Source organism: Miscanthus floridulus, chromosome 9, assembly GCF_019320115.1.
Source record: "Miscanthus floridulus cultivar M001 chromosome 9, ASM1932011v1, whole genome shotgun sequence".
NCBI lineage: Eukaryota > Viridiplantae > Streptophyta > Magnoliopsida > Poales > Poaceae > Miscanthus > Miscanthus floridulus.
The window spans coordinates 85139384-85150431 of record NC_089588.1 but is presented as its reverse complement, the minus strand read 5'-3'; the positions used below and the strand labels follow the sequence as shown (position 1 = coordinate 85150431).

General features: G+C 43.0%; 1 pseudogene; it reads left to right on the top strand.

Annotated features, from left to right (window-relative positions):
* Positions 1 to 231: 231 nt before the first annotated feature.
* Positions 232 to 1553, top strand: LOC136480208 (bisdemethoxycurcumin synthase-like; annotated as a pseudogene).
* Positions 1554 to 11048: the final 9495 nt, after the last annotated feature.

Sequence of the window (11048 nt, the reverse complement as noted above, 5' to 3'; positions counted from 1 at the left end):
GACAACGCTCAAGTTTGGTTCGGAGATGGAATCTACATTGCACTACTCCAACTCTGACGATGCCCATGAAGGAGGAGCCTTCACTCGATAGTCTTTCGCTAGATTAACTCTGTAATAAGGTGTGTTCCCCAGTGATGTAATATCTTGTATTCTTGTAATCTTACGATGTATGACTGTGACATCAACTAAAATATGATAATATGATGGAATCAGTTTTTGGTTTCAGCTACCATGGCTACCATCGCCGAACAGGTCACCGTGCTTGAGGATCTCCGCGGAGCGCAGCGTGCGAATGGCCCTGCCACCATGCTGGCCATCGGCACGGTGACCCCGGCAAACTGCGTGCTACAGGACCAGTTCCCCGACTGGTACTTCAGTGTCACCGGTAGTGACCACCTCACGAAGCTCAAAGCCAAGATGAAGAGAATATGTATGGTTTCAATCATTCTCAATAGTCAAAACATTCTACTAGAGAGAGGGAGAAAAAAGATCACAATGTTTGCTTCAATCTCAGGTGACAAGTCAAGCATCAAGAAGCGCTATTTCCACCACACGGAGGAGACGCTCAGCAGGCACCCGGAGTTCCTAGACCGTGCACTGCCGTCGCTCGGCGCGAGGCTGCGAGCCACCACGGACGCCATGGCAGAGCTCGCCACGGCCGCGTCGGCAACAGCGGTCGCGGAGTGGGCCCCCCAGCGGCTGACATCACGCACCTTGTCGTCGCCACCAACTCGGGCGCCGACGAGCCGGGCGCGGACCTCCGCCTTGCGATGCTACTAGGACTCCGTCCGACGGTGCGCCGCACCCTGCTCTACCTGCACGGCTGCTCGGCGGGGCTCATGGCCATCCGTGTTGCCAAGGACATCGCCGAGAACAACCGCGGCGCCTGCGTGCTCGTGTCCTGCGCCCACGCCGTGCTCCTCAGCTTTGGCGTGTCGGATGAGGCCCGCCTTGACGCGCTCGTTACCACGGCGCTGTTCGCCAATGGCGCGGGCGCGGTCGTCGTCGGCGCCGACCCGACGCTGCCCGTCGAGCGCCCCGTCTTCCACTTCATGTCCTCGTCACAAGTGACACTGCCGGCGATAGAACGTACCGTGGGGATCAACCTCGGCGAGAGCGGCGTCGAGTACGGCGTGTCCATGGAAGTGCCGATGCTTGTCCGCGACAGCATAGAGCGGTGTCTGGCGGACTCGCTGGCACCGCTTGGCCTCGCGAACACAAGAGACGGCGGCGGTTGGGACTAGAGCAGCCTCTTCTGCGCGATGCACCCTGGTGGCCGCGCGCTCTTAGACAGCTACGAGGACGCCTTTGGCCTAGATGCACGGAAACTTGCGGCTAGCCGGCACGTGCTGGCCGAGTACGGCAACATGTTGGGGGCGACCATCATCTTCGTCCTCGACGAGATACGGCGACACCGCCAAGATGATGGGGAGGAAAGGGAGGACTGCAGGTGGGGGATCAAGTCGGGACTTGGGCCGGGACTTACAGTTGAGACTATAGTCTTGCATGCTGCCGGCAGCCGGAGCCAAGACTTTCACTACCGGAACACATGATTCGCCGAGTGCCAAAAGCTTGGCCGAGTGTATTTCATCGAACACTTGACAAAAAAGCTGTTTGCCGAGTGCATCAGAATCTACACTCAGCAAAACAACAACACTCGGCATACCAATATGTTTGCCGAGTGCTGAAAAAAGACCACTTGGCAAACTAGTAAAAAAACACTCGGCAAAACAGAGACACTTGGCAAAATACCACCACGTGGACATTCGTCAGCTAGTGTGCCTACCGTTAGGAGTTTGCCGAGTGTCCATTAGTGGCACTCGCAAAGAAGTAAGTTTGCCGAGTGTTTTTCTTTAGCACTCGACAAATAATTATTTTTGCCGAGTGTTTTTGTGGCACTCGGTAAATAGATAAGTTTTTTCTCTCTTCTGGCCTTGAAACTTTTTCTACTGTCCACATACAACATGTGGTACTCTATGTTAAGATTTTGATATATTTCTCGATCCGTTTGCTATATTTAATTAATTTATTGCATTTCAAGGTACTTTTTGGTATAAATCAAATTTGAACTACAAGTGATTCAAATAATAGAATAAAATGAGTAGAAAATAATATTCATGTTATTGAGTCCGGTGTGAGGCCTTACCTAGGAAATGAAAAGAAATTTCGAATATCTTGTTCAGGAAACACGACCACGAACGTGTGGCCGAATGGTTTTTAAATTTTAAAAAAAGCAAACGAAGCCTGAAAATCATGAGATTTGTCAAGATCTCGTGATATCATACGTGGAGGCCGTGGTAAAAAATTGAGAAGGTTTCGCACAATCTATCATGTACGATGTTTACAAACTGAAATATCTCATATGAAGAATCACTACGCCAGATTTGCACATCACTACTATCCTCATCACTGTTGGATTTATGAGAACCAGTAGTGATGTACCTTCACTGCCGGTTATGAGCTTGAAAATAAAAAAATGATTGGGGCTGTGCTAAAAACGACAGTGAAGGACCACATCACTGCCGGTTTGTGGCTTGAACCGACAGTGTTTTGGGGGGCACTCATTACTGTCGGTTTAAGCCAAGAGCCGACAGTGATTGGACTCTATCACTGTCGGTTCTAGCCAAGAACCAACGGTGATAAGCCTACAACACAAAAAGGTTGCAGTCGTCCTCTCCTTCCTCCTCTCTTCCATCCCGAGAACAGAGGCGCGCGTTTGGACCCTTCCCTCTATTGGTGCGGCTGCTCTTCACCATGAAGCTAGTGCTTGGATTTTGAAGAATGGCTTGATCTTTTTGCTTTAAGGTTAGTAACAAATATTGACTCCTTTGATTTTGTTGCTTAATTAGCTTCGTTTTGATGGCTATATTGCTTGATTCTCATTCTAGTTCTTTCTCCATTCTAGAGAGCACTTTTTCAATTGGACATTTGCGCCAGACTCAAATTGTGGTGAATCCATCATCCAAAAGGTTGGTGTCTATGAACACATTTTAATTCCTAGCTAATTATTCCTTAGTGGTCAAGATCATCATTGTTAGTATGTGATGCTATAATTAGTTCTTAGAAGTAGAGCAGAATAGTTGTTCTTTAATGTTGTGCAATAATTGTTTTGTACTACGATTTTCAATTTACAGGGCCAGGGCTATCAATTTTAATTTTTCAATAATTAGTGTATAATAATGTTTTCCAAAAATGGTACTTTCGAGCTACAATTGTTATTCATGAAGTTCGATTTCTTATTAATTCTTTGTAATTACTGTCTTAGTATTTTTTTGTGTAGAGATGGATCGAGAGTGGATGCATCTGTCCCGAACGAACAAGCGGTATATGCATGGCGTCAACCAGTTTATCACCGATGCCAAAGCCCATGCTAGGAATGGGAACCCTATCTTCTGCCCATGCAAAGATTGCAAGAATCATAGGAACTTATTCGAGACCAAATTATTGCCGCTCAGAAAGAAAACAAGGGTATAGCCCATATCAAAGAAAGAGTCAGGAAGGGAAAAGCAGAATGCTTTAGAATAGATGATGCAGGTGTGCTATGGTTCAAGAATCATTTAGTGGTACCAAAGGTTCATGAGTTGCGACAGTCAATTCTTGAAGAGGCACATACAACCAGGTTCTCTATTCATCTGAGAAGTAATAAAATGTACCACGACTTGAAACAGAGATTTTGGTGGACCAAAATGAAGATAGAGATTGCTCGATATATAGCCAAGTGTGATACTTGTCAAAAGGTAAAAGCTATACATTTGAGGTCCGCTGGAGAGTTACAGCCATTGCCTATTCCAGCTTAGAAGTGGGAGGATATTAGTATGGACTTTATCGTCGGTCTACCCAAGACATCTAAAGGTCTTGACTCAATATGGGTTATTGTAGATCGACTAACTAAGTCAGCACATTTTCTTCCAGTCAAGAGTATATATCCTACTGTCCAATATGCCAAGATGTATTTAGCGAGAATCGTGAGCTTACATGGTATACCAAAGACCATTGTGTCGGATAGAGGTACACAGTTTGTCTCCAACTTTTGGAAACAATTGCATGCGTCGTTAGGTACCAAACTTCTATATAGTATAGCTTATCATCCACAAACTGATGGTCAGACTAAAAGGGTAAATCAAGTACTTGAAGATATGTTAAGGTGTTGTGTCCTTAACTATTCCAATAAGCGGGATGAATGTTTGCCTTTGGCTGAGTTCTCATAAAATAATAGTTATCAAGAGAGCATTAAGATGGCTCCGTTGGAAGCACTCTATGGTCATAGATGTAGAACATCGCTAAATTGGTCTGAACCCAGGGAAAGATGGTTCTTTGGAATTGACCTTGTGAAAGAAACAGAAGAGAAGGTTAGGCAGATACAAAGTAATTTGAAGATAGCTCAGTCCCGACAAAAGAGTTATGCGGATAAATGACATAGACCCTTGGTGTTTAACAAGGGAGATTTTGTATATCTGAAAGTATTACCAATGAAGGGAGTTACCCATTTTGGTGTTAAAGGCAAGTTGGCACCTCGTTATATTGGACCATTTCAAATAATGGAAAGGTACTGAAAGGTGGCATATCGCTTGAAGTTGCCTGAACATCTCTCAGCGGTACATGATGTGTTCCATGTTTCTCAATTAAAGAAATGTCTTTGAGTGCCTGATCAGAATATTGAGGTTGAAGGAGTGGAACTTGAACCTGATTTGACCTATCCCGAATATCCTATCCGAGTTTTGGATCAGAAAGATCATGTCACTTGAAGGAGGACAATCAAATTCTACAAGATACAATGGAATCAACAATCCGAAGAAGAAGCTACGTGGGAATCCAAAGAATAATGTTAGTTGTGCTCTATCATTACAAATCATGTTGGTAATGGGACCTTCGCTGTTTTATGAACAGGTTTTGAATGTTTTTGGATTGACACATTTCCTTTTCCATTACTTTATCCTAGGACTTTAAATCTCAGGACGAGATTTCTTTTAGGGGGAAAGATTGTAACACCTCTAGTGTTTTTAACCCTAAAACATGCCATGTCATCATATGCATTGCACATCATTTTGGCGTTAGTGAAAACATTGATATGCACTCACTAAAACAAGTTTACTTTCATGTTATATGTGTTGACTTGTATGGAATGAATCAATTTCAAAACATTTGTGTTGATTTGGATTTCCGAAAACCCTAATTTCCAGCATTTAATTTTAGCCTGGAAAACCTAATTCAAAATCTAAGCACATTTTGGGGTCGAGCCTAAAGGGAAAAGTGTAGAGCTTGTCATTTTGTACAAAGTTGGTTTTTGGAGTTTTCAAAGTTGTTATATCAAATTTGAAGTAATTTGAAAAGGCGATATGTTCTTAAAGTATCCCCTTTTGATTTTAAAATTGCATTTCAAAATGTAGACATAATTTGGGTATGGTTATTAAAGCAAAGTTGTAGAACTTTGATTTTGGAACAACTTTTGGTTTTGGAGATATTTGAGTTGCCATACAAATTTGGGAGTAATTTGTGATTTAAATCGAGTGGCAATTCGGTAATTACTTGGAACAGTACCCGCGGGCGACACCTCACCGTCGGTGAGCTTCCGACGTCTTCCAGGCGCGCCTCTGGCCATCTCCGGCTTCGCGCTGGCAGGGGAAGGCTGCTACATGGCTTCTTCTTGCTTCTGAGCCACGCTATAAGGCCTACGGCGTCGCCGTTCTTCTCCGTTTTCTTCCTCTGCTTTTCCCGTCGAGCCACCGTTGCTCCGTCGAGCTCGTGCCGTCGCCGTAGCGCCTTTCTAGTCTCGGCAAAGCGTGTCACAGCTCTGCCTGCTCCTTGCAAACCTAACTGACCAGTCCTTGAAGCCGGACTCCACTAGGAAATGCTATGCATGCCTTTCTTCCTCGTGGCCGGCAGCATCGCCGTTGAGTGCGTGTCACCGTGGCCAGCACTCTACGGTGCGTCTTTGCTCTTGCTCAGCGTAGCTCCAGCTTCGCCATGTTGCCGTGATGTTTTGTGCCTTGTTGGGTGACCTTTTTGTCCACTGCAGCCACCGAAACACCACCATCGACGTAGCTTGCTCTGCCGTGTCTGCTCTGATCGTCGACCCGCTCCTCTGTTGCTCCTCCAGTTCCCCTTTTAGCTTGGGCGTGTTTGGGGTGAGTTACTGAGTCCTCCCAAGCTTTTTGTTTAACCGCTACCGGCTTCCCTTCGCCGGCGTAGCGCAGCTGCACCGCCGTGTCCGCCATGGCCGGCGTCGAGCTCGGGTTGTGCAACGATCAGTGCAATTAGTGCCACCAATAGGCGCGCCTTGTCGTAGAGATCACGCCGGTGCCTTGGCCGTCACCGGAGACCTCGCCATCGGCGAGAAAACGTCGGTCAGTAAGCCTCGCTGCCGCGGTCTACATGGGAACACTGTGCCGACATGTGGGGTTACTCTGTCAGTGACTGTGTATTCGAAAATGAATTTTTCTATTTTGCAGAATTGTTTAAATAGTGTTGTGTTTTGTTATTTCTGTGTAGAATTGAATAGAGCTCCAAAAATTATGAAACTTTTTGTGTGACCTCTCTGAGATGTAAACTATTTAGGAAAAATATTAAATTTTATTTTCCAGTACATTTTGAATGTGATAAAAATTGCTCAAATTAATTAATAAATGGGTTTCCATGATTTTTCTAGGCTTATATAATTATCTAAAAATTATGAAAATTGTTTTGCCACTTAGTTATCATGTGATGAGCCTTCACAAAAATTTTGGAAAATTTTGAGCTCATTTGGAAAAATTTTGATAAAAATTATGAAATAAATCAACTTCTTCCAAATGAGCTCAAAATTTTTCCAAATGAGCTCATCACATGATAACTAAGTGGCAAATCAATTTTCATAATTTTTGGATAATTATATAAGCCTAGAAAAATCATGGAAACCCATTTATTAATTAATTTGAGCAATTTTTATCACATTCAAAATGTACTGGAAAATAACATTTAATATTTTTCCTAAATAGTTTACATCTCAGAGAGGTCACAAATTTTCATAATTTTTGGAGCTCTATTTAATTCTACACAAAATAACAAAACACAGCACTATTTAAACAATTCTGCAAAATAGAAAAATTCATTTTTGAATACACAGTCAGTGACAGAGTGACTCCACATGTCGGCACAGTGTTCCCACACTGACCATGGCAGCGAGGCTTGCTAACTAGTGTTTTCTCGCCGACAGCGAGGTCTTCGGTGATGGCCAAGGCACCGGCGTGATCTCTACGACAAGGCGCATCTATTGGTGGCACTAATTGCACTGATCGCTGCACAACCCGAGCTCGACACCAGCCATGGCGGACACGGCGGTGTGACTACGCTATGCCGGCGAAGGGAAGCCAGTAGCGGTTAAACAAAAAGCTTGGGAGGACTCAGTAGCTCAACCCAAACACGCTCGAGCTAAAAGGGGAACTGGAGGAGCAACAGAGGAGCGAGTCGGCGATCAGAGCGGACACGGCGGAGCAAGCTGCGTTGACGGTGGTGTTCTAGTGGCTACAGTGGACGAAAAGGTCACCTAACAAGGCACAAAGCATCATAGCAACATGGCAAAGCTAGAGCTACGCTGAGCAAGAGCAAAGACGCACCGTAGAGTGCTGGCCACGGTGACGCGCACTCGAAGGCGATGCTGCTGGCCACGAGGAAGAAAGGCACGCGCAGCATTTCCTAGCAGAGTCAGGCTTCAAGGACTGGTTAGCTAGGTTTGCAAGGAGCAGGCAGAGCTGTGACACGCTTTACCAAGACTAGAAAGGCGCTACAGCGATGGCACGAGCTCGACGGAGCAACGGCGGCTCGACGGGAAAAGTAGAGGAAGAAAACAGAGAAGAACAGCGACGGTGTAGGCCTTATAGCGCGGCTCAGAAGAAAGAAGAAGCCACGCAGCAGCCTTCCCCTACCAGCGTGAAGCTAGAGATGGCCACAGGCGCGCCTGGAAGACGTCAGAAGCTCACCGACGGTGAGGTGTCGCCCGTGGGTACTGTTCTAGGTAATTACTGAATTGCCACTCAATTTAAATCACAAATTACTCCCAAATTTGTATGGCAACTCAAAAATCTCCAATAACAAAAGTTGTTCCAAAATCAAAGTTCTACAACTTTGCTTTAATAACTATACCCAAATTATGTCTACATTTTGAAATGCAAGTTTAAAATCAAAAGGGACACTTTAAGAACATATCGCCTTTTCAAATTACTTTAAATTTTATATAACAACTTTGAAAACTCCAAAAACCAACTTTGTACAAAATGACAAGCTCTACACTTTTCCTTTTAGGTTTTCCAGGCTAAAATTAAATGCTAGAAATTAGGGTTTTCGGAAATCCAAATCAACACAAATGTTTTGAAATTGATTCATTCCATACAAGTCAACACATATAACATGAAAGTAAACTTGTTTTGGTGAGTGCATATCAAAGTTTTCACTAACACCAAAATGATGTACAATGCATATGATGACATGGCATGTTTTAGGGTTTAAAACACCAGAGGTGTTACAATCTTTCCCCCTAAAAGAAATCTCATCCCGAGGTTTAAAGTCCTCGGATAAAGTAATGGAAAAGGAAATGTGTCAATCCAGAAACATTCAAAACCTGTTGATAAACACAGTGAAGGTCCCATTACAAACATGATTTGTAACGACAGAGCACAACTAACATTATTCTATATTGACGCAAGAAACTCCAGAAACTTTTCTAGCAAGTAATCTTCAGATTTCCACGTAGCTTCTTCTTCGGAATGTTGATTCCATTATATCTTGTAGAATTGGATTGTCCTCCTTCGAGTGACACGATCTTTCTGATCCAAAACTTGGATAGGATATTTGGGATAGGACAAATCAGGTTCAAGTTCCACTCCTTCAACCTCAATATTCTGATCAGGCACTCAAAGACATTTCTCTAATTGAGAAACATGGAACACATCGTGTACCGCTAAGAGAAGTTTGGGTAACTTCAAGCGATATGCCACCTTTTCATACCTTTCCAATATTTGAAATGGTCCAATATAACAAGGTGCCAAGTTGCCTTTAACACTGAAACGGGTAACTCCCTTCATTGGTGATACCTTCAGATATACAAAATCTCCCTTGTTAAACACCAAGGATCTACGTCGTTTATCCGCATAACTCTTTTGTCTGGACTAAGCTATCTTCAAATTACTTTGTATCTGCCTAACCTTCTCTTCTGTTTCTTTCACAAGGTCAATTCCAAAGAACCATCTTTCCCTGGGTTCAGACCAATTTAGCGATGTTCTACATCTATGACCATAGAGTGCTTCCAACGGAGCCATCTTAATGCTCTCTTGATAACTATTATTTTATGAGAACTCAGCCAAAGGCAAACATTCATCCCGCTTATTGGAATAGTTAAGGACACAACACCTTAACATATCTTCAAGTACTTGATTTACCCTTTTAGTCTGACCATCAGTTTGTGGATGATAAGCTATACTATATAGAAGTTTGGTACCTAACGACGCATGCAATTGTTTCCAAAAGTTGGAGACAAACTGTGTACCTCTATCCGACACAATGGTCTTTGGTATACCATGTAAGCTCATGATTCTCGCTAAATACATCTTGGCATATTGGACAGTAGGATATATACTCTTGACTGGAAGAAAATGTGCTGACTTAGTTAGTCGATCTACAATAACCCATATTGAGTCAAGACCTTTAGATGTCTTGGGTAGACCGACGATAAAGTCCATACTAATATCCTCCCACTTCTAAGCTGGAATAGGCAATGGCTGTAACTCTCCAGCGGACCTCAAATGTATAGCTTTTACCTTTTGACAAGTATCACACTTGGCTATATATCGAGCAATCTCTATCTTCATTTTGGTCCACCAAAATCTCTGTTTCAAGTCGTGGTACATTTTATTACTTCTCAGATGAATAGAGAACCTGGTTGTATGTGCCTCTTCAAGAATTGACTATCGCAACTCATGAACCTTTGGTACCACTAAATGATTCTTGAACCATAGCACACCTGCATCATCTATTCTAAAGCATTCTGCTTTTCCCTTCCTGAATCTTTCTTTGCTATGGGCTATACCCTTGTTTTCTTTCTGAGCGGCAATAATTTGGTCTTGAATAGTTGATTCAACAATTATATTGGTCAAACTACCTTGTTGAATTATCTCTATTTTCAACTTCTCCATCTCTTGACATAAAATCAGATCCATTGTTTTTACTGCCAGATAATTGCAATGACTCTTATGACTGAGTGCATCTGCAACCACATTTGCCTTACCAGGATGGTAATGCACCTCCAAGTCATAATCTTTAATCAATTCTAACCATCTTCTTTGCCACATATTCAATTCCGATTAAGTAAAGATATACTTTAAACTTTTGTGATCTATATAAATATAGCAAGTATTACCAAGCAGGTAATGCCGCCAAATCTTCAAAGCATGGACAACTGCTGCTAACTCCAGATCATGAGTTGGATAATGTTATTCATGTTGCTTAAGTTGTCTAGAAGCATAGGCAATAACTCGGCCTTCTTGCATCAATACACACCCAATACCAATACCCGAAGCATCACAATAAACGTCAAACGGCTTTTCGATATCTAGCTATGCTAACACTAGGGCAGTGGTTAATAATTTCTTCAAAGTCTAGAAAGCTTCTTTACAGTCAGTTGACCAGACAAACTTGGCTTGGTTTTTCAACAATCCCATGATGGACTTGGATATTCTAGAGAAATCTGGAATAAAACGATGGTAATAACCCGCCATTCCCAGAAAACTCCAAACCAGATGAACAGTGTTGGTGGTTTCCAACCAAGTACATCATTAACTTTGCTTGGATCTACTACAACTCCTTTAGCTGACAAGACATGTCCTAAAAACTGTACTTCCTTTAGCCAAAAGTCACACTTACTAAACTTGGCATATAACTGATGTTCTCTTAGGTGGGTCAGAACAATTCTGAGATGTTCCACATGTTCTTTCTTGTTCTTGGAATATACTAAGATGTCATCAATAAACACCACTACAAACTTGTCTAGCTTAGGCATGAATATTGAATTCATCAGATAC